Genomic DNA, 20,194 nt, shown 5'->3' on the forward strand with positions numbered 1-20,194 from the left:
GGAATGTGAGCTTCCCCACAAATGAGGACACTTCAGTGCCCATGGCAGGTTCCAGCCGGAAACACTATCCTGGCCCCAACTTCTTGGTGGGAAGGGGTTGAAGGCAGCAGGGGAAGCTCAGGAAAAACCTCCAATGAAAACAGGACTCAGCCCCCCAACCCTACCCACTGTGTGGTTCCCTCCCTTGCCTGGGGCCTAGGGCAGGAAACACCAAGAATGGGAGTGGCACAGACGCCCTCACTGCACACCCCTCGGCCACAGATGCTCCCATACCCCTAACTTCCTCTGTCAGTTCTCTAGGCATCTGCGCCCCCAAATTTCTCTTCCCTGCAGCTTTGAATTTATTTATGCTTCACCAGGACCATCTTTTGGAGTCACGGGTGCTCAATAACTGCTCCCAGGGTCTGTCCTAAACCATTCCCTTTGGTCATTCCCTCTGGCTTTGAAAATTGCAATAATAGGCCGGGCGCAGTGGCTCACCCCTGTAATCCCAGCAGTTTGGGAGGCCAAGGCAGTGGATCACAAGGTCAGGAGTTTGCGACCAGTCTGGCCAACATGGTGAAACCCCGACTCTACTAAAAATACAAAAATTAGGCAGGCGTGGTGGTGGGCGCCTGTAATCCCAGCTACTCAGAAGGCTGAGGCAGGAGAACCGCTTGAACCCAGGAGGGGGAGGTTGTAGTGAGCCATGACCACGCCATTGCACTCCAGCCTGGGCAACAGCAAGACTGCATCTCAAAAAAAAAATAATAAGAAGAAAAAGAAAAGAAAAGAAAATTGCAATAACGGCCTTCCATTTACAGCTTTTACATACATTATCTGTTTTCCTTCCTTCCTTCCTTCCTTCCTTCCTTCCTCCCTCCCTTCCTTCCTCCTTTCCTTTCCTTCCCACCTTCCCTTCCTTCCTTTCTTTTCGTTTCTTTCTGTTTTGGAGATCTTGCCCAGGCTGGAGTGCAGCAGTGCAATGACAACTCACTATAGCCTCAAATGCCTGAGTTCAGGTGATCCTCCCACCTCAGCCTCCTGGTAAGCTGGGATCACAGGTGCACACCACCACACCTGGCTAATTTTTAAAGTTTCTGCAGAGATGGGGGTCTCACTATGTTGCCCAGGTTGGTCTCGAACTCCTGGGCTCAAGTGATTCTCCCACCTAGGGATTATAGGCCTGAGCCACCGCGCCTGGCCACATTGTCCCATTTAAACCTAACATTGACCCAGGTAGGGAGATATTTGTCGAAATGCCCACTTTATAAGTAAGGAAAACCTGCGTTTTCCTGCAGGTCCCTGGGCAGGGTTTATCTAGCAGTAGCTGGAGGCCCCGGCTTGGTTGGGCTGAGGTTTGAGGCTTGGGGTGGGATGCAGAGAGAGAGGGAGGATGGGACTCTGCAGAGCTGCCCAGTCCCCTCGAAGCCTCCTCAGGGGCTTTCTGTGAAGCAAGGCTGAGGCTGATGACCTTCTGGGAGGAGTGCAAGGAGAGGAGAAGAAGGAAGAGCGAAGGCTCTAACAGCGCCACAAATCTGGTCCTCACATGGCAGCCAGGAAGCGCCTTTGAAAACATAAGTCTAGTCCGTTTCGATCCACCATCTGCGGTGGAGCCATCCCCAAAATGCAGATTTTCACACAAACTCTTACGGAGAAGACTATCACCCTCCAGGTTGAACCCTCAGATACGAAAGAAAACGTAAAGGCCAAGATCCAGGATAAGGAAGGAATTCCTCCTGATCAGCAAAGATTGATCTATGCTGGCAAGCAACTAGAAGATGGACGTACTCTGTCTGACTACAACATTCAAAAGGAGTCTACTCTTCATCTGGTGTTGAGACTTCATGGTGGTGCTAACAAGAGGAAGAAGTCTCACCCCACTCCCAAGAATAATAAGCACAAGAGAAAGAAGGTGAAGCTGCTGTCCTGGAATGTCATAAGGTGGGTGAGAATGGCAGTCAGTCGCCTTCGTCAAGAGTGCCCTTCTGAGCCGGGCGCGGTGGCTCAAGCCTGTAATCCCAGCACTTTGGGAGGCCGAGGCGGGTGGATCACAAGGTCAAGAGATCGAGACCATCCTGGTCAACATGGTGAAACCCCGTCTCTACTAAAAATACAAAAAATTAGCTGGGCATGGTGGCGCGTGCCTGTAATCCCAGCTACTCAGGAGGCTGAGGCAGGAGAATTGCCTGAACCCAGGAGGCGGAGGTTGTGGTGAGCCGAGATCGCGCCATTGCACTCCAGCCTGGGTAACAAGAGCAAAACTCCGTCTCAAAAAAAAAAAAAAAAAAAAAAAAGAGTGCCCTTCTGATAAATGTGGGGCTGCAGTGTTTATGGCAAGCCACTTTGACAGACATTATTGTGGCAAATGTTGTCTGACTTACCGCTTCAACAAACCAGAAGACAAGTAACCGTATGAGTTAATAAAAGACAGGAACTAACAACGACAACAACAAGCCTAACTGCGTCACTCTGCTTGAACCCCTCCAAGGCTATCCACTGCGCCTGGAGTCAAAGGCCCGCTCTGTCTCAGGGCCCACAGGCCTGGCTGACCCAGCCCTGCCAAAGCTTCCCCTCCCCTCTGAGCAGCCCCCCTTTCTCCTCAGATGGGCCAAGAACATTCCTGCTTCAGGGCCTTTGCAATGGCTCTGCCTGCCACCCAAACACCACCCAGCCACTGGGCTGCCTTCCTCACTCGCCTGGGTCTGTGCTCCAAAGTCCGCTCCCCAGGCCTTCCCTGACTGCCTTGTGTACAGAGCTCTTCCCCTCCTTCACCACTCTCTAGCCCCTGGCCCTGGGCAGGTCCCCCCTACAGCACCTGTCCCCACTCATGTAAATGATTACATCACATCTCCTGTCTTTCTCCTGCTCCAGTAGGTCAGCTCCACGTGGGCAAGGATACTATGCACGTTTGGCTCACTCTGCTGCATTCTCAGCCCAACCCAACAGCTGCTCCTAAAAGATACTCACCAACTAATTGGTGGCTATATGAACCAGTGGATGTCACTGTGCATAAGGCCATCATCTAGGCCACCATCACCTCCAGTCTATACTGTTCCATCTGTCTCACCACTCTCTCAGCTTCAGGCCTTGCCCTGCAACCAACCCTCCAGTCTACACCCAAAGGAATACTTCTAACTCCCAAACCCAAGCAGCCACCATCCTGCGGGATCAAGTCCACATTCTTGGCCTAAGACCCCCGATCTCCCCCCTCTACTCACCCCCTGCTAACCCTCCCGCACGCCACATCCCTGTCACAGACAAGCCCAAGATCCCACCTGTACCCACCCTCTGCCCTGAGGACACTGCCCAGCTCCACATCCGCCAAGAGATGCCCCATGCATGCCTTGTCAGAACAGCCCTTGCCCTCCTCTGAGCCCCCAGGCCCTCACCTGTACCCCTACCACAGCCCTCCCACACCCCAACTTGAGCTGCAGCAAATCACATGCCCGTCACACCTCCCCATCCAGGAAGAGCCCAGATTTATTCACTCAGCAATCCTGCTCATCCCCACCACCTGCTCCAGTATCTTGCACAAACTTAGGGCTCCAGAAATGTTTGCTGAATCAAATGGAATCCATTCAAAACACAGCCCAGGGAGTGTGTCCATTAAGAGGAGACTTTCCTCCAGGTCACCAGAATCTCAGGCTGCTCTGAGGACAAACGAACCTTTAAGTGCCACTAATCGCTGCACCCAGGAGCAGTTGTCCCCAGATTCTGCTAACCTCTCCTCAGGGGTTGCCTGGGTGGAGAGAGATTCACTGGGGTTGAGAGGCGGCCAGGGCCCTGCTGAAATGGCAACGCACTGCCTCTGGGCCAGCCACCAGCCAGAACTGCAGCTCCTGGCCCACCCCACAGCTCGTGTGTGTGTGTGTGTGCATGCGTGCGTGTGTGTGTGCATGCTGTGGCCACCCCCGTGGGTGAGGACAGCAGGCACAACACAGCCACTGCTGAATTATTTATTCCCTACATTGTTAGCACAGTAGAGAGAGCAACCGTGTCTCCAGGCTTCAATTAAAATATCACGGCACCCGCACCGTCTGCCCGGCCACATGCCCAGCTCCCACCAAAACTGGCAGGAGTGCACCCCCTGGGAAGCATAAGCACCCCCAAGCCCAAAGTGCTGCCCCTTCCCCCACTCCGCACCCCAGGCCCTGCTTCAGAACCTTGGACAGCAGCCTCTAGGGGTCTGCCCCAAGACACTCAGCAAACCTTTCAGCCTCTCAAAGACCATTAGTAAATCGATGCCCTGAAAGAGCCTTTCTAACTTCCCAAAGGGGCCCTGGGACAAGCTTTGCTGGGTTTTGGGCCTAACTCCAATCCTCTGCCTGCTCCCAGCACTCCCTAAAAAACTGAACAGCGCGAGGCTGGGGGAGGAGATCGAGGTTCTCACCCCAGCTCTTCAGACTCAAGGAGGAACTGTGGACACACCACCATGCTTCCCTGGTCTCCATTTGTTACCACTCAGAGGATGCAAATGACGGTGGCCAGACTGTGGCCTCCACAGACGGTCAATAAATGGAAAGGGACTTTGAAGCAGTAAAAATGAGGTACCGATGTCGGCCGTACCAGAAAAAGGCTTTAATTATATACAAGTGGGTTTTCTGCAGCTTCACTACCCCTACCCAACCTGGAAATCCCTGATTCTGGGGCACAGTCTCAGAATGAAGAAAGAGCTGATGGATCCTTCAGGAGCTGGCTGGGTCACAAACTAACTGGGTCACCCACGAGATTTAATTCAACAACCCCCGGACTAGAATATGAGGCCGAGTGAAATCAAAGTGGGCGAGCTGAAAAAGAGCAAGAAATTCCAAACACATGCCGCCTAGAACTGCAGAATGAGCACCAGCTTCAGGGACAGGCAGCACTGCAGGCCTCTGCTGCTTTCTGAGCAAGCCTCAGTTTCCTCACCTGTAAAATGCAGCCAGCGATACTGACTTCCCAGCTGGTGACTTGCACAATATAACCTGTGTAAAACACCCAGCACACACCAGGCATGTAAATCCAGCCATTCATTTTATTAAGCACCTACTAGGTTCCAGGCACCGGAGACCAGAGCAGGGAAGAAGGGAGACACGACCTTGCCTCGTAGAGCTGACACCCCAGCGACCAGTGTTACTCTCTTCAGGACAGCAGAAGTGGGGGCATGGGAGATGGGCCTCAGAACACTTGTGAAATTACCAACACGAAGAAAGGTGGCAAGAAGGGACAGTCTCTTTGGGGAAATGATTGTCAATATCTCCTAAAGCTAATCATTCATGCAGCCTATGAGCCAACAATTCCACTTAAAAATATATATACGAGAAACGAGCATTTACATCCACTAAAAGACATGTACACAAACGTGCAGAGAGGCTCTATTCATAATAGCCAAACACTGGACTCAGCCCAAATGTCCAGTGGCAGCAGAAAGGGTAAGTAAATTATGAATTACCCAAACAATGACACAATGAAATAGGCCACAGCAATAGAAGCGAGCAAACCACCAACAGACCCAACCCCAGGGGGTTCTCACAGACAATGTGAGCAAAAGAAGCTAGACATAAAAAACTCACTAAACGATTCTGTTTACATGAGGCTCAAAACCAGGCGACACCAGTCTACACAGTTAGAAATCAGGCTATTGATTATCCCTGAGGAGGAGAGGATGTTAATGAGGAGGGACTCCACTGAGAATGTTCTCTATCTGATACCGGCACATGCATTTATAAAAGTCCAGTGAGTCGTACACCTGAAATTTGTGTATCTTACAGTGTATACGTTATACCTCCATTTTAAAGAAAAATGTAAAGGAATGAAAAGGCAGACAGAGCATTCTTCGGGGCAGGTGGGCCATCAGAAGCGGAGGCTGGCAGATGGGAAGCTGGGGGGATTTAGAGACTGGCCCCGGGGGAACTGGAACTGAAAATGGCAGGGCCAGAGAGAGAGAACGAAGATGAGGTGGGCGAGACAGGCTGGGCCAGCCCAAAGGGGCTTCCAAGGCCATGCCAACCTGGGAGCCCCCGAGGTGTCTGCCTCCTTCTCCCAGTCCCCCCTGCCATGAGCCCTACCTGTCCATGGTGAAGGATACTTGTGAAGTCATCCCTCCGTGCCAGCCTGGCTCCCTGCCCACCCTCTCCCTCAGCCACCACTCTCGATTTCAATCCCTGAGTTTAATTTCCAGGGTTTTGGGGGCTTTCATCCTGAGCAGGCATGAAGTGAAGCCACAGTCCCTGGCTCCCATGCCTGCAATTCATCTGGCACTTCTCTCCGGGGCCCCGCATATCACCTGGGACACCTGGCTGCCACCTATGCTCCACCTGCCACGTCCACCTCCCCACCTGCCCCTACGGGGAGCTCACCTGAGCACCTGTCTTTCCCAGGGTAACTGCTCCAATTAGGTAGGGCCTCCCACCTCCTGCTCTTCACCACCCAGCACCCAAGGCTACACCGTCGCGTCTCCTCATGGAAAGAGAGGCCACTGGAAATGCACAGATGCAGCCAGGGAAGCAGCCCCAAGACCTCACATCCAACCAGCCCCCAGCGAGACATGGTACATGAAAGATGTGAGGGCCCCCCCCCAACCATGGGTCGATGACCTAGCCATTGAATGCCAGGCTTCAAAGACTAATCAAGGATATTGGAAAATGCTCACCACTGTAGTCTAGTGGACAAAAGCTGGCTTCAGAACCATATAGATGTTTTGATCTCAATTTGGTAAATTACACAGAAGAGGGGCTGGAAGGAAATATACACACGTATCAAGGTTGTCGCCACGGATAGCAGAATGAATGAGCAATTTCAGTTTGCTTCCTCATGCTTTTCTGTTTTCTTCCAAGCCTGCAACAACATGCTGGCTGATAACCACCACAGCAGGAAGGGGCCAAGGGACATTGAGCCACACTCACACAGGGACCCACGGCTGCCTGTTCCATGCTTAATGGGATAGAGCAAGGGCTGACCTGATTCCAGCCTGCAAAGCAGCCACAGCTCCTGCACTAAGAGCCGCTGGACCAAGAGGACACACTCATGACTTCCAGGTGTGTGCAGGGGCAGGGCACTGTGCTGGGGCCTGGGACCCTGATTCTAAGTCCAGCTCTGATTCTAACTGGCTGAGGTGCCCCCACACACATTAACTTCACTGGGCCTCAGTTTCCTCATCTGTAAAAAAAAGCTGTCCTGACTGCGTTGTAGGATTCTTGTGTGGAATGATTAGGGAGTGACTGTGAAAGCCTGTAAATCGTGAACTATTGGGATTTATCCCTGAGTTCCCTGCTACCGTTCTCCACCAGGCCCTATGTCCCATAAGAAACGTTCTAAGAAACTCCCAGAAGCCGCCTACAGCAGGCATCTGAAAGTCCTGAAAACCATGGGCCATCCTCACATGCTAATTCCCGAGGTGCACATAAAATATGCATTTTTTAATTGAACAGGAAACCAAACAAAAGCGAAGGAAAAACCCACTTCCTTGTTGAACAGCAAAATTGAGGGCCTGTCGCAGATCTTCAATAAACATTTACCAAATAAATACAACTGTACGAACTAAAACCAAAGCCACTTGCAATCTCTATGAAGATTAAAATGTTCACGGTTGAATCAGGTACTTGCTATCTAACTTCCAGTAGGTTCTCTGCCTCATTTCTTTTAGGAACAGAGATTTGTTTTTCTCATATTGACACCTCTTTGTTAAAACAAATAAAAATGTGTGATTCATCCCTCTAGATTCTGTGGAGATCCACAAAAGAAACTGGTGATGAGGCCGGGCACAGTGGCTCGAGCCTGTAATCCCAGCACTTTGGGAGGCCGAGGCAGGTGGATCACCTGAGGTCAGAAGTTCTAGACCAGCCTGGTCAACATGGCAAAAACCTGTCTCTACTAAAAATACAAAAATTAGCTGGGCGTGGTGGTGGGTGCCTGTAATCCCAGTTAGTCAGGAGGTTGAGGCAGGAGGATTGCTTGAACCCAGGAGACAAAGGTTGCAGTGAGCTAAGGTCCCACCACTGCACTCCAGCCTGCGTGACAGAGAGAGACTCTGTCTCAAAAAAAAAAAAAAAAAGAAAGAAAGAAAGAAACAGGTGATAAAGTCCCTGACCTGCTACATGAGGCCGGGTCAGATCAGCCACAGGGCCTCCTTCTGGCCCATGCCCTGCAGAGGTGGAGGCCTGGCCACAGGACACCACTGCACCAGCCCTGCCCCTCCCTGGCAGGAGGGCAAGGCGACCACATCCATGGAAATTGCAAACACACCTGCCCTTTGACCCAGCCCTCTGTGGGGAGGCGTCTGTCCTGCAGAGGTGTGCAAAGTGGCCTATGCAGAGACTTCCACCGCAGCTCTTTTGGAGCTGAGATTGGAAACCACCTAATGTCCATCATGAGGAGACCAGAGCAGGAGCGCTACACGGCCACACAAAGAAAAAGTCCTTACACACTGACGGAGCATGTCCTTGGGAATGCTGCAACGTAACTCAGCAGGTGCTGCAGCTTTGGGGAGAGTAGGGTGGGCAGAATGTGGGGGCCATATATATGCATTTAATCCCCTTCCTACCCTAGGCCCACGATGAAGATCTCCAAAGAACCCAGCCTCTGGAGGCATGCGACAGGCAGCCCAGCTCATGTGCAGGCCTGAGGTTCTTTAGAAGGGTGGGCAGGGAATAATGGCTGCCTCCAGGGCCAGGCTGGGGTTGGGGCATGTCTCTTGGTACCTTGAAGACTGAGCCACGGGAATGTACGATGCATTCAAACAGTAATACGGTAACTTAAAAGAATGACCAAAGATTTTGCATCTGTTGGGGTTGAAGGGGAAGCCAGGCCTGGGGAACCCAGTCTCCTCCAAGGCCACCGAATAAAGGCTCCTTCAGGAGAGAGAAGCATCTTTGAAGGAGACCCTCAGGCACCCCTCCCCAGCACGCACACTCTCTCCCTCCTCAAGGCCTCAGCACAGGGGTTGGGGCGCCCTGGCCCGGGGCTGGGAGGTGAGGGAGGGGGTCCTAGCCCAGGCTGACAGGCCAGGCCCTGTGGGGGGTGAGGGAGGGAGGGAAGGTGGCGAGGGCTCCCGGCTTCCCCTTCTTTCCCCCTGTTGGGTTTGTTGTACTTTCCTAGTTGATTTTGTGTCTGTGTCCCAGGGATACTTAGGACCATCTTAGAAAACCACTTAAGGAATTTAAAATAATCAAAGTACTTATAAGGCACTTAACATTTCCTCACACTTCAAGCTTCTCATAAACCCCCTTCCAGCTGCAACCAGGGACCCGGCTGTCAGGAGCTACCACTTCAGGCAGGAAGACACCCATGTCATGTCCCCAGCTCCTGCCGCATCACCCCCTCAGCCCCTGCAGCCTCCCAGGAGCAGGACAGACAACTTCCACACATGAGCACATCAGGCCCTCTCTCGCGGCCTCCAGGCCTCCGCCCTGACTGTTTCCTCCTGGAATGACCTCTCTGCCGGCCAGCACCCCTGTGTCCTACCTAGCTCACATCCTAGCTCACTGTGTCCTAGCCAGAGTCTCAGCATTCATTCTCCTCTTAGAGGAAGCCTTCCTGGACTCCCCCACCCCCCATTCTACATTCATAGACCCTGGCACCTTGTGAACACCTGTGTTTAACAAGCCCTGGGGGATTCCAACTGGGAGGCAGAACCGGAAGCCATCCCATGCACAGAATGTAGAGAGCAAAGGGGTGGCATCGGGAGAGACAGGGAGGCTTATTCCCTACGGGCCTGCAATGCCACGCCTGGGCATGCGCCGCCAGGAGCTGTCCCCAGAGCATAAGGAGACATTGGCAAGGATGTTGTAGAAGTAGAAAGATCACCGCGGAACCACTGGGGTGCCCACAACCGGAGGATGCACAAGTAACTGCACAGGGGTATGGTCGCACCATGGAACAGCACACAGCAAAGAAAACGGGCACAGCAACCACAGGCCACACGGCACTGAGCCAAAAAAGCACGTGGAACAGCACAACACGATCCTGTTTTTATCATGCTTAAAACACACTAGATGAGCCAGGTACAGTGGCTCACGCCTGTAATACCAGCACTTTGGGAGGCTGAGGTGGAAGGACTATTTGAAGCCAAGAGTTTGAGACCCCATGCCTTCAAAAACATGTATTACCCGGATGTGGTAGTTTGCGCCTGTAGTCCTAGCTACTCCAGAGGCGAGCAGGAGGAGGATCACTTGAACCCAGGAGGTTGAGTTTGCAGCATGTCATGATCACACCACTGCACTCCAGCCCGGGTGACAGAGAGAGGATACGTTGTCTCTTTTTGTCGTTGTTATTGTTGAGATGGAGTTTTGCTCTTGTTGCCCAGGCTGAAGTGCAATGGCAAGATCTTGGCTCACCACAACCTCCGCCTCCCTGGTTCAAGCAATTCTCCTGCCTCACCCTCCCGAGTACCTGGAACTACAGGTGTGTGCCACCACACCCAGCTAATCTTTTCTGTATTTTTAGTAGAGATGGGGTTTCACCGTGGTAGCCAGGGTGGTCTCGATCTCCTGACCCCATGATCCACCCACCTCAACCTCCCAAAGTATTGGGATTACAGGCGTGAGCCACCACGCCTGGCCTGCAAAGTTTTCTTTGTTAAACAATTTGCAGCTGTTACTGCAAGATATCAATATGTGGCCAGGTCTTGGGTACAGGGTAATTCATTATATTATCCTCTATAATTTTCCCTATGTTTGAAATCTTTTATTAAAATATACACACACGTTGGTCAAAGACAGAAAGCCCTTTGTGACGAACCCACATTGAACATGCCACTGGTTTTCAATAAAATAAAAGGCCACATGGCGAGAGCCGCGAACACTCCACTTCCTGCTGAAGGCTCTTCTCAGAACAGGCCTGACCCTGGAAACCACTCACCCTCACACGTCGCCCCCAGTCCCAAGCCTCAGATTCCTCCCCTGGCTAGGGTCTCCAGCTGGAATTCATTCCCTGGGATGACGCGTTGTTCTCTTCTGGCTGCTCTGCTGTGGGGATCTCACTGGCATCCCTGAATGCTTCCAGAGCCTGAGCTGGGAAGGAGGGAGGAGACTGCACTGAACAGAAGCACCACCCTCTCCAGGGTCCTGACTGGGGTTCATGCTGCCCATCCCCCCCTCAGCCACAGCCCCACAGACAGAGAACGAGGTAAGTGCTGTCTCTGTCCGCTCCCATTAGGGCCCCACTCTGCCCAGCCAGAGCTCCCCCTCCAGGATATTTCAGCTCTGATGAGCACTCTGGAGCTGGCTGGGGACCAGGACCAGGCAGTGCCTTTGAGTCTGATCCCTGCTCAGGACACCTGTGCTGGGGCAGAGGCCCAGCTGGGCGGAGCATTCCTCCTCCTGGAGTACCACCTCTTAGCAGACCCCAGGGAGAAGCTGAGGCCTGGAGACAACTGAGGTCCTAAATGAAGGAATGAGAGGAGGGACAGGAAGGAGAATCCAGGCTCCTTCTCACACATGGGCCACTTTACAACAGCTCCTGTTGCCTGAGAGCCTATGATGTCCCAGGCACTGAGCCAGTCACTTCATGCTGTTCCAGATAATGCGGCCACCCTACCCATTTTACAGATGTGGACATTGAGTTCCGTGAGGGCAAGTGGTCTGCCAAGGCCACAGAGCCAGGTGGCAGTGCCAAGGCTTGAGCCTAGACTGTCATTTCTCTTCTGAAGCCCAGCACCCGGCCTGGTCTCCCCCAGTCCCTCCCCTCCCACAGGCGAGGAGAGCAGGGCCCTGAGCTGTGCTAAGACTTGAGGGGTCGAGGGGCACCCTGCATCAGAGGGTGGGGTCTGGGTGGGGTGGGTGCCCACCAGGAAGTGCTCAGTACTGAGATGCCCGAGGCCATAATCAAAGTAAGAGGCGAGCGGGCAAGCAGGTGGGTAGCCACGTAGGCAAGAGGCTGGGGTGTCCCGCAAGGAGCAGGTGGGCTTCACAGCCGATCTGCCTCCAGCCCTTAACCACAGGCCACCAGGGATGAGGCTGTCCCACACCACCCAGACAGAGAGGAAGCCCAGCTCCAGCAAGGAGTCCAACAGGTGCCAGGCGGAAGACAGAGATGGGGTGGAGGGCACGAGGGAAACACAAAGCCACAGTCAGGAGGAGGCAGGGAGCCGGAGACATACAGGCAAAGAGGGAACAAAGCTGTGTCCCGGCTCTCCTCCCGAGGCAGCGCTGTTGGCTGTGGAACCTAGCATGGAGACCGGCCCTGCCTCTCCTCACCTCCCCCAGCCCAGGCCTCCAGCGAGTGGCAAGCGTAAAGGTCAATCGGAATATAAAGCGGAATTTGCCTTCCTTTCATTTCCAACATGTCTGGGTCATCAAAATGCTAGTTTAGTAGGTTGGGAGAAAAATGAAGGCATACAGTTCATTCAGCAGTGGGCAGGGGGAGGCGGGGTGGGGTTAACCCTGCAGACTAAGGGGGGGGTCCACCCCTGCTTCGGGTGTCCCTCAGTCCCACACCCAGGCTCCGGGCTGGTGGCTTCCCCAGTTTGTCTGTCTGTCTGTCTCTGGGCCAGGCACTGAAATTGGGAGTATGATGAAGAGCAGTTCAGCCCAATCCTGCCCTCGAGGTGCTCAGGAACTGTCGGGAGAGACGCGGATTCCTGCAAGAGGCCCCACCTGCCCTGGGAAGGTCAGGCAAGTCCTGCTGGATTTGAGTGAGTCTAACTGCCCACAAGGCAGCAAGAAGGGCATTCCAGGAGGACACAGCCCGAGCCCGGCCAGGAGGCAGGCCGCAGAAAGCACTGAGCGTGACCGGGTGAGGAGGAACGGGGTCAGAGCCTGCCTAAGCCCGTGTTCTTGTTTACAGAGAGGGCAGCCACGTCACCCAAGGTCACACAGCAAGTCAGCAGCAAAGGCAGGTCCAGAAAGCAGGACTGGGCCACGGGTGGCTTCACTGGCAAGGCGGGACCCTCAGCCCTGCCCTGCATAGAGACCCAGAGATCACCCTAGGCCCCAAGCTGGGCGACCCAACAGTGTGAAGGACTGGAGGACCCCAGGTCACTGAGTTCTCGCGCGAGGAGGCTCTGGCTCACCTACCAGAGTCACCCCTTGGTCCAATGCAGTGATGTGCCCCCACAGCACCAAGCTCCCCACCCTGCATGACTCAGGCCACACCCCGCAAAACCCCTCTGAACGCTCCTTCTGCAGGAGATGACAAACATGGCCTGGCCCTGCGTGAGCCGCCACAGTACCAGCTCCCACTGCATTTTCACCGCACCCTGAAAGGTGCACCTGCTTCTGCCCATCTCCCAGCTGAGATGAGCAGGGTCCAGGAGGGTCAGATCTGCTGGGGCTGGGATCTGTGCCACTCCCATGTGCCGCCTCCGGAGCCGGGGCTCTGTGCCACCCTCCACAGTCTACGCGCCAGGCCCTGCCCTGGCCTTGCTTGCACGAACTTCATCCTCATGGGGCCTGTGAGGTGGGTGCCGCAGGCATCTCCACTTTACACACAAGGAAACTGGGGCACACAGAGGCTCTCCCAGGCAACAAATGGCAGAGTAAGGGTATGGACCCACGGCAGCTGACCCCAGGGCCCCTGCAGCAGCCACCATAGTACCGCCCCTCAGGGCTCCCCATCTGGCTGGCCCTTCCTCTCTCTGGTATCCATTGCCCAACTCTATCCATCCTCAGGCTGGGAGCTGGGGGTAGTAATGGGATAGGGTCTGAAGAGGCCCGGGAAGGCCCAGGTATGCAAAAGCCATGAGGGTAGGAGCCCAGGGAAAGAAGGAGCCTCTCACAGGGGCCATCACCTCTGTGGCTTCACAAGGGCTGCTCAGGGACCATCTACCCACTTTACGGGTGAGGAAACAGAGGTCCCGAGAGACCTGGTGACTTGTTCTCCCATGACACCCTCTGCAGCAAGAAGGATCAGGAGGGGTTTGGAGGCCTTCTCCCGGCTCCCCGGACTGTCTTGGACCGGCATCTCAAGTTCCCAGCTCAGATCAACAGCCAAGCAGAGTCCTGCCCCTGGGTTTCTGTCTGGAACATGTTACTGCCTCTGCCTAGAACACTCTTCCTCACAGCCACAGGGCGGCCCTCCACTCCGTTCAGGGTCTGCACACGTGTCCACTCTGCAGCAAGGCCTCCCCACCAACCCTGTCTGGACTGACCCCCCTCCCGTGCGGCTCTCCAGCCACTCCTCGCTTTGTGATTCTGCAGCGAGCCGCTGCCCTGACAAGGCACACTACACGCTTTGCCTTCTCACCGCCTGCCTTCTCCCTCCAGTGTGGAAGCCCACCAGGGCAGGGATCGCCCGTGTGCTTCCTGCTTGATAAAGTTCACTTGGAGGGGTGGTTCTCCACCTGGAAGGCCCCTGTCATCACTCGGGCAGCCCAGGCCCCATCTCAGACCAGTAAAATCTGAATTCCTGAGGTGGGCCGGGGTAGGAGGCTTTTCTAAACTCCCCAGGTGATTCCAGCGTGCAGCTGAGATGGACCACTGCTCTTGCAGAGCTGGGCACGAAGGAGATGGCCAGTAGGTTCAGTAAGTGAACAAATACATGCATGGCTCTTTACAGATGGACAAACTGAGTTCCAGATGGCAGAGAGGAAGCCAGATGTCATTAACTTGAGGACTTCCCCTCTGACTCAGGCCCCATCTCAGCCCTTCCATAATGCCTTGCATGACATCCAGAGGCCCCACCAGCTCCTACCTGGGCTCCAGAGCCCATGGGGCCTCCCTCCAAAGCCTCTCCAGGAGGTCTTCCCAGAGGCCCCGAAAGGCCTCCATACTTGCCTTTTAACGGCAGGAATGAGCCTGTCGCCCATCCAGTCACCACACGCTAAAGCTGACATCCCACCTGCCTCCACTGCAAACCCACCCCCCATACCTCAGGGTGCCCCTCAGAGGAGGCAGGCTTGCGAGGACTGCAGGGTGGGTGGGGCGCTCCCTGGAAAAGAAAACCAAGGACCGGAGGCATCTGGGTCAGGGGCCGACTGGGCTCCTAGGTGTCCAGAAACAGACCCTGCGCTCACAGTCTTATCGGCCCGCTGGGGATCCAGGAATCCAGTGTTCCCTGAACCCCTCCATGACTGTGATGAGCTGCCAGGCTTGAGACCCACTGGAGAAAGCAACTTCTACCCCACCAGCCCCAATCCATAGGGAAGGGCCCGCCCAAGGGCACAGAGAGGACTGGCTGCCAGTAGCCAGGGGGGCTCTGAACCTCCCCTCAGGGCTGCTGGGGCTGCCCAATGCCAGGGTTCCCCACCTTCCACGTCCCTTCCCCTCTCTATCCTTGCTCAGGCCTGGCTCTGGTCTGGAGGTTCCCCTTCCCAGGCTCTCACCACAGTGGGATCTGGGGGAAAGAGAGACTGTCATGGCAGAGAGCTTCTCTGCCCTCCCCTCAGGAGAACTGGCCCTGACAGTCACCCTCAGCAAGACCTACTTTCTCCCCTTCCCCAGGCCCTCACGAGAACTTCAGTGTCTACTGAATCCTATTCTGTATCCCCAGCCTCCCCGAGCACCTCCTGAGGGCTTTGGGCCCATTATCGCTTCTGCCAGCTGGGCATCACCACACCCATTTCACAGGCGAATAAACTGAGGCTTGTGGAAGCCATGCAGTAAGGAAGCATCAGGCCGGGTCTCAAACCCACCCCTAGCTGGTGGTCAAGAAGCAGGAGAGCAAAGTGGTGAAAAAAGGTAGATTCAGGGCCAGACGGCCTGGGCTCAAATCCGGGCTCCACCACTTACTAGCTGTGTGACCTTGGGCAAGTTGCTTAGCTTCTCTGTGCTTTCATTCTCAGTTCTGTGAAATAGGGATAACAACTGTATACCTGCCCCCAGGGTTGCTGTGATGGTGAGGACAAGCCTGGCACAGGGTCAGTGCTATGTAAATGGTTTAATTATTTCACCTCAGTCACCTCTCAGAGAGGGTCCCTCATGTACCCCCCAACATTTACAGAGCAAGCCCTGTTGGGACAAATCTCTAATGACGGCCTAAAATGGGACATGGTGATCCCCTTTAACAGGAGCAAAGCTTTCGGCAAAAGGAATTCCCTGAGTCAGTGAGGACATGGAGAAGGTGTTTTGGGGAGAAGAAACACTTCCAGCTGACCCTGGATGCCACCAGTAGTGGGCACTGGTGGGCCCTGGCTTGACCCAATGGTAAGGTGGGTCCAGCCACACCCATCTCCACAGCCGGGAGCTCGAAGAGGGTTCCCAAGACTTCAGCTGCAGACATGGGGGCTGCAGAGCCCTCCCTCCCACTCCCCATCCCTCCGTGAATCCATTGGTGAAGGTTTCCTGAGGGCCACCAGGAGCCCGCACCAGCTGGAAGTCCTACAGGTGGGGCGTAGAGCGTAGCAGAGGCCGGCTCCGTCTCTGTCTCTTCTACTCAGTTCTGGGCTTGTAACTTGAGAGCAGCCCCAGACAAGACATAAGTGAATGGGCATGGCTGTGTCCCCATAAAGCTTTATTTATGGACACAGAAATTGGAGTTTCATGTAATTTTCCTGTACATGACATCATTTTTCTTATTATTTTGTTTTTCAACCATTTAAAATATAAAGGCCTTTTTTAGCTCATGAACTCTACAAAACCAGGCCACATTTGGCTCCTTGCTAACCCCTTGTCTAGAGGGGACGCCAACAGCAAAAAGGAAGATAAACAAATGGGTACATGACTGTAACTATGATGAGCACCTTCAAGGAAAAGAACAGGGAAAGAGACAGAATAGGCAGGGACCCGGGAGCTTCTCTGAAGAAAGGCCATTTAAGCCCAAGGCTGAATGTGGAAGATCCAGCTTCAAAGAGTGGGAGGAGAAGACTCCAGACAGCGAGGCGAGCAGGTGCAAAGGCCCTGCGGTTGAAAAATAGCCTGGTGTCTTCAAGGAGCATAAAGAAAACAGTATGACTGGTGTGGGCAGTGCCCAGAGGGACAAAGGGACGCCAGGGCTATCAGGAGTTCACGTTTTAATCTAAGAGCAACAGGAAGCCAATAAAAGATTTAAGCAGAGGGTTGAATGGATTCCACCTGGGTTTTAGAAAAATCTCTCCAGCTGCTGAGTGGAGGTTTGGCTACGAGAGGCCTTTTGGAGTCGAGAGAGGAAAGACTGGGCTTCTGTAATGGGCTGGGTAAGGGACTATTGGGGTGGAGGCCATGAGGAGCTGTCATGTCCACGACAGGTTCTGACAGTGGAGCCTGCAGGGTGAGCTGATGAACAGAAAGACGTTGGTCAAAAATGCCTCCAGGTTCCTTGGCCAGGTCAAGATGAACAGGCTACAGGAGGGTGGGTGGGCTCTCTCTAGAGCCCCTCCTGGTTGTGTAGTAAAAACACATAAAGACACAAAGCCACGTCCTCGACAGAACATCTTGTGTGATCTAAGCCAGAGTTCCCCCAGGGCCATACCCTTAGCCTCAGCTCCAGAAGCAGCCAAGAGCCTAGAGGGCACATGCTCCCCCTTCCCACACCCCCATTTCATGAGAGCAAGAAACTCTCATTACCCGAAGTTAAGTTGAGTGCTCGGTCTCAACACTGAGCGCTGCGCTCAAGGCAGGAAGACACAAGAGGCCCAGCAGATGGTGGGGAACTCTCCGGGATCAGCCTTAAAGGTCACCGTCTGTCACTGCCTGCCCGCTCCATCCTCTTCCGCATCGGCGGAGTCCCTCATGGTGACTTAAGGCCCAGCTACAAGCTGTGCAGTGACATTTCCTGTGGGCTGACTGTGTGCCAGGCACCATGCTAGGCCTTCTTGGACCTTAATTCTTTTTTTTTTTTTTTTTTTTTGAGACTGAGTTTCACTCTTGTCACCCAGGCTGGAATGCAGTAGTGCGATCTCAGCTTACTACAACCTCTGCCTCCCAGGTTCAAGTCATTCATCTGCCTCAGCCTCCCAAATAGCTGGGTTACAGTAGGCAACTGCCACCACGCCCATCTCAGCTTATTATTAAGGTTTCACCATGTTGGCCAGGCTGGTCTTGAACTCCTGACCTGAAGTGATCTGCCCAGCTCAGCCTCCCAAAGTGCTGGGATTACAGGCATGAGCCACGACATCTAGCTGGACCTTAACTCTGAATCCCAATGCTGTCCTATGAGACTGGCACCATTATCATCCCCATTTTACAAATGAGGAAAGTGAGGCAGAGAAGGGTTAAGCAGTTTGCCAGGGTGGTCAGGCCCCAGACTGCCTGGCTCCAGAGTCCAAATACTTGCCCCCATGTGGTACAGCGCTCCCTTCTCCAAGCCTCAGCTTTCTCCACTGCAAAATAAATAGTAGACTCAAAGAAATGATTTCTGGATCCCTCTGAGCTCTTACAGGTACAGAATCTGGAAACTGCTTCCCTCCGGGGGGTCTCCAGTGTGTTCTTCACCCTCTCTCCCAAAAATGACTGCTCTCAGGAAAAGTTCCTCTTTTTTTTTTTTGAGACGAACTCTCACTCTGTCACCTAGGCTGGAGTGCAGTGGCACGATCTCAGCTCACTGCAACCTCCTCCTCCCAGGCTTAAGCAATTCTCCTGCCTCAGCCTCCTGAGGAGCTGAGATTATAGGTGCATGTCACCACACCCAACTAATTTTTGTTTTCTTAGTAGAGACAGGATTTCACCATGCTGTCCAGGCTGGTCTCGAACTCCTAACCTCAGGTGATCCATCCGCCTCGGCCTCCCAAAGTGCTGGGAGCCACTGTGCCCAGGTCTTATAGGCTCATTCATACTATGGTGTAAATAACTGACATGGTAAGTGGAGGTGAGGTAACCAGTGGCTCAGGAATTAAAGCCGAGGCCTGACTTGCGCCAGAATCTGGGCTGGGCCCACAACAGTGCCTTGTACAGGCTACAACCAGTGAGCTTAGGAGCCCACCAAAAGGTATTTTTCACACCCATCAGCGCCCCCTGTCCTGAAAGAATGGGACAAACTTCGGATGAAAGAAGGGGTGGGAGCAGGGAAGTCAGGGATGGAAGCTGTCAGACCTATGAATTCCCAGAATCAGGCCTTCTGGTCCCCAACAAAGACCTGTTCAAGTCCTACTTCCGACTCAGCTGATTTGAGCAGGCAGTATCCCAGGAGTCAGCCCTGAGGAGGGAACCTGGCTTTGAGCCCTTCTCTGTCATTTTATCAGGGCGCAGCGTCCACATCTGCAGAGCAAGAGGTTGGCCCCTTCCAGCTCTGCCACTTGTGAGTTTTGCTCCCAGCCTGGCCCCGACTGCACCCCATTAGCATTCTCCATGCAGGAAATCACCCGGTGCCCCCAAACCCAGGGCTCCCCTCTGAGCCAAGCACCTTGCAGGAAGGAGAGCTGTCATCACAGCCTCTGGTGACAGGTCCTAGCAGGCCACATTAACCCATAATCAGGGGAGTGGGGCAGGGGCTGCAGTGCTATCCTCTTAAATGGACACCTGGAGGTGGGCACAGGGCCCCTCCCAAAAGGAGACCCCCCATCCCGCTCACCCTCTCCTTCCAGAGGCTCCTGCTCCCAATCTCCCTCCCCAAAGTTCAATCTTTTTGCTTCTGTAAGTGGCTTTTAAGTTTCTCACCCAGCCTCTTGTTTCTATCAGTTTAATTATTGAGGAGGCCTCTTGTCGCCAGCCTGGAACATTAACAATGTTAAAAGGGACCCAGGGAATGCAGGCCACAGCCGGCTGGCTCCCTCTCCCCACCCCTCCCTTCCCTCACCCAGCTCTAACACTCTCCCTATTTCTGCACCACTCCCCAGGCTTCTACCTCCTCTGCGCTGTCTGTACAGCCTGGGGGGCTCCTGACCCTGGCCCCAACCACTCCATCCTGTGTTCTGAGGAGGCGCAGGCCAAACTGAGACCACACCATGCTCCTCTGTGGCCAAACAGAGGACACCATGAACCCCTAGGATAGTGAGGCTCTTCACCCCAGGCGCCTCACCCTACCTGGCCCTTCCCCTTCCTGGGAGAGGTTAGCACAGCAGTTGCAGCCCACTCTCCCGTCTGGGCACTGAGCATCTCATCTCAAAATATCTATGTTCCTAAGAACATACTCTAATACCTAACGCTGAGTGACCATCCCTTGAGCCTTCACCATGTGCCAAGCAATGGGAGCTCAGCTCCTCTCAGCCTCCCCACCTCCCTGTAAAGTAGGCACTCACTCCCCTCTGGAAAACGGGAGAGGGGACCCTCACCAATGTCACAGCTTCAAGGACTGGACCAGGCTGTTTTACCATCTTTCTAAAAGACCCAGAGTCACGAGGGGAGTTCAATCACAATCTCAGATCAAGAGAATGCAGCAGCCTCACTTGTAGGGTGGCCTTCCTGGAGGCTGTGGGTCTGTGCCCCACCCTGCCAGGCTGACAAGG

The 20,194-nt window shown here is 54.1% G+C and overlaps 1 protein-coding gene and 1 pseudogene across 8 annotated transcripts in view; one reads left to right on the top strand and one right to left on the bottom strand.

Annotated features, from left to right (window-relative positions):
* Positions 1–20,194, bottom strand: part of GRM4 (glutamate metabotropic receptor 4) — a 125,356-nt gene that overhangs the window by 89,749 nt on the left and 15,413 nt on the right. Inside the window, exon 2 of one of the 8 annotated variants that reach the window (XM_074397922.1) lies at positions 10,819–10,970. The exons of 6 other annotated variants lie outside the window; for them this stretch is intronic. The gene's annotated coding sequence lies outside the window, so the exon portion shown is untranslated. The remainder of the gene's footprint in view (positions 1–10,818; positions 10,971–20,194) is intronic. One more of the 8 variants, XM_074397923.1, reaches the window with a different exon arrangement.
* Positions 1,607–2,404, top strand: LOC101051241 (ubiquitin-ribosomal protein eS31 fusion protein-like; annotated as a pseudogene).

This window comes from Saimiri boliviensis, chromosome 4 (genome assembly GCF_048565385.1).
Source record: "Saimiri boliviensis isolate mSaiBol1 chromosome 4, mSaiBol1.pri, whole genome shotgun sequence".
NCBI classification, from domain to species: domain Eukaryota; kingdom Metazoa; phylum Chordata; class Mammalia; order Primates; family Cebidae; genus Saimiri; species Saimiri boliviensis.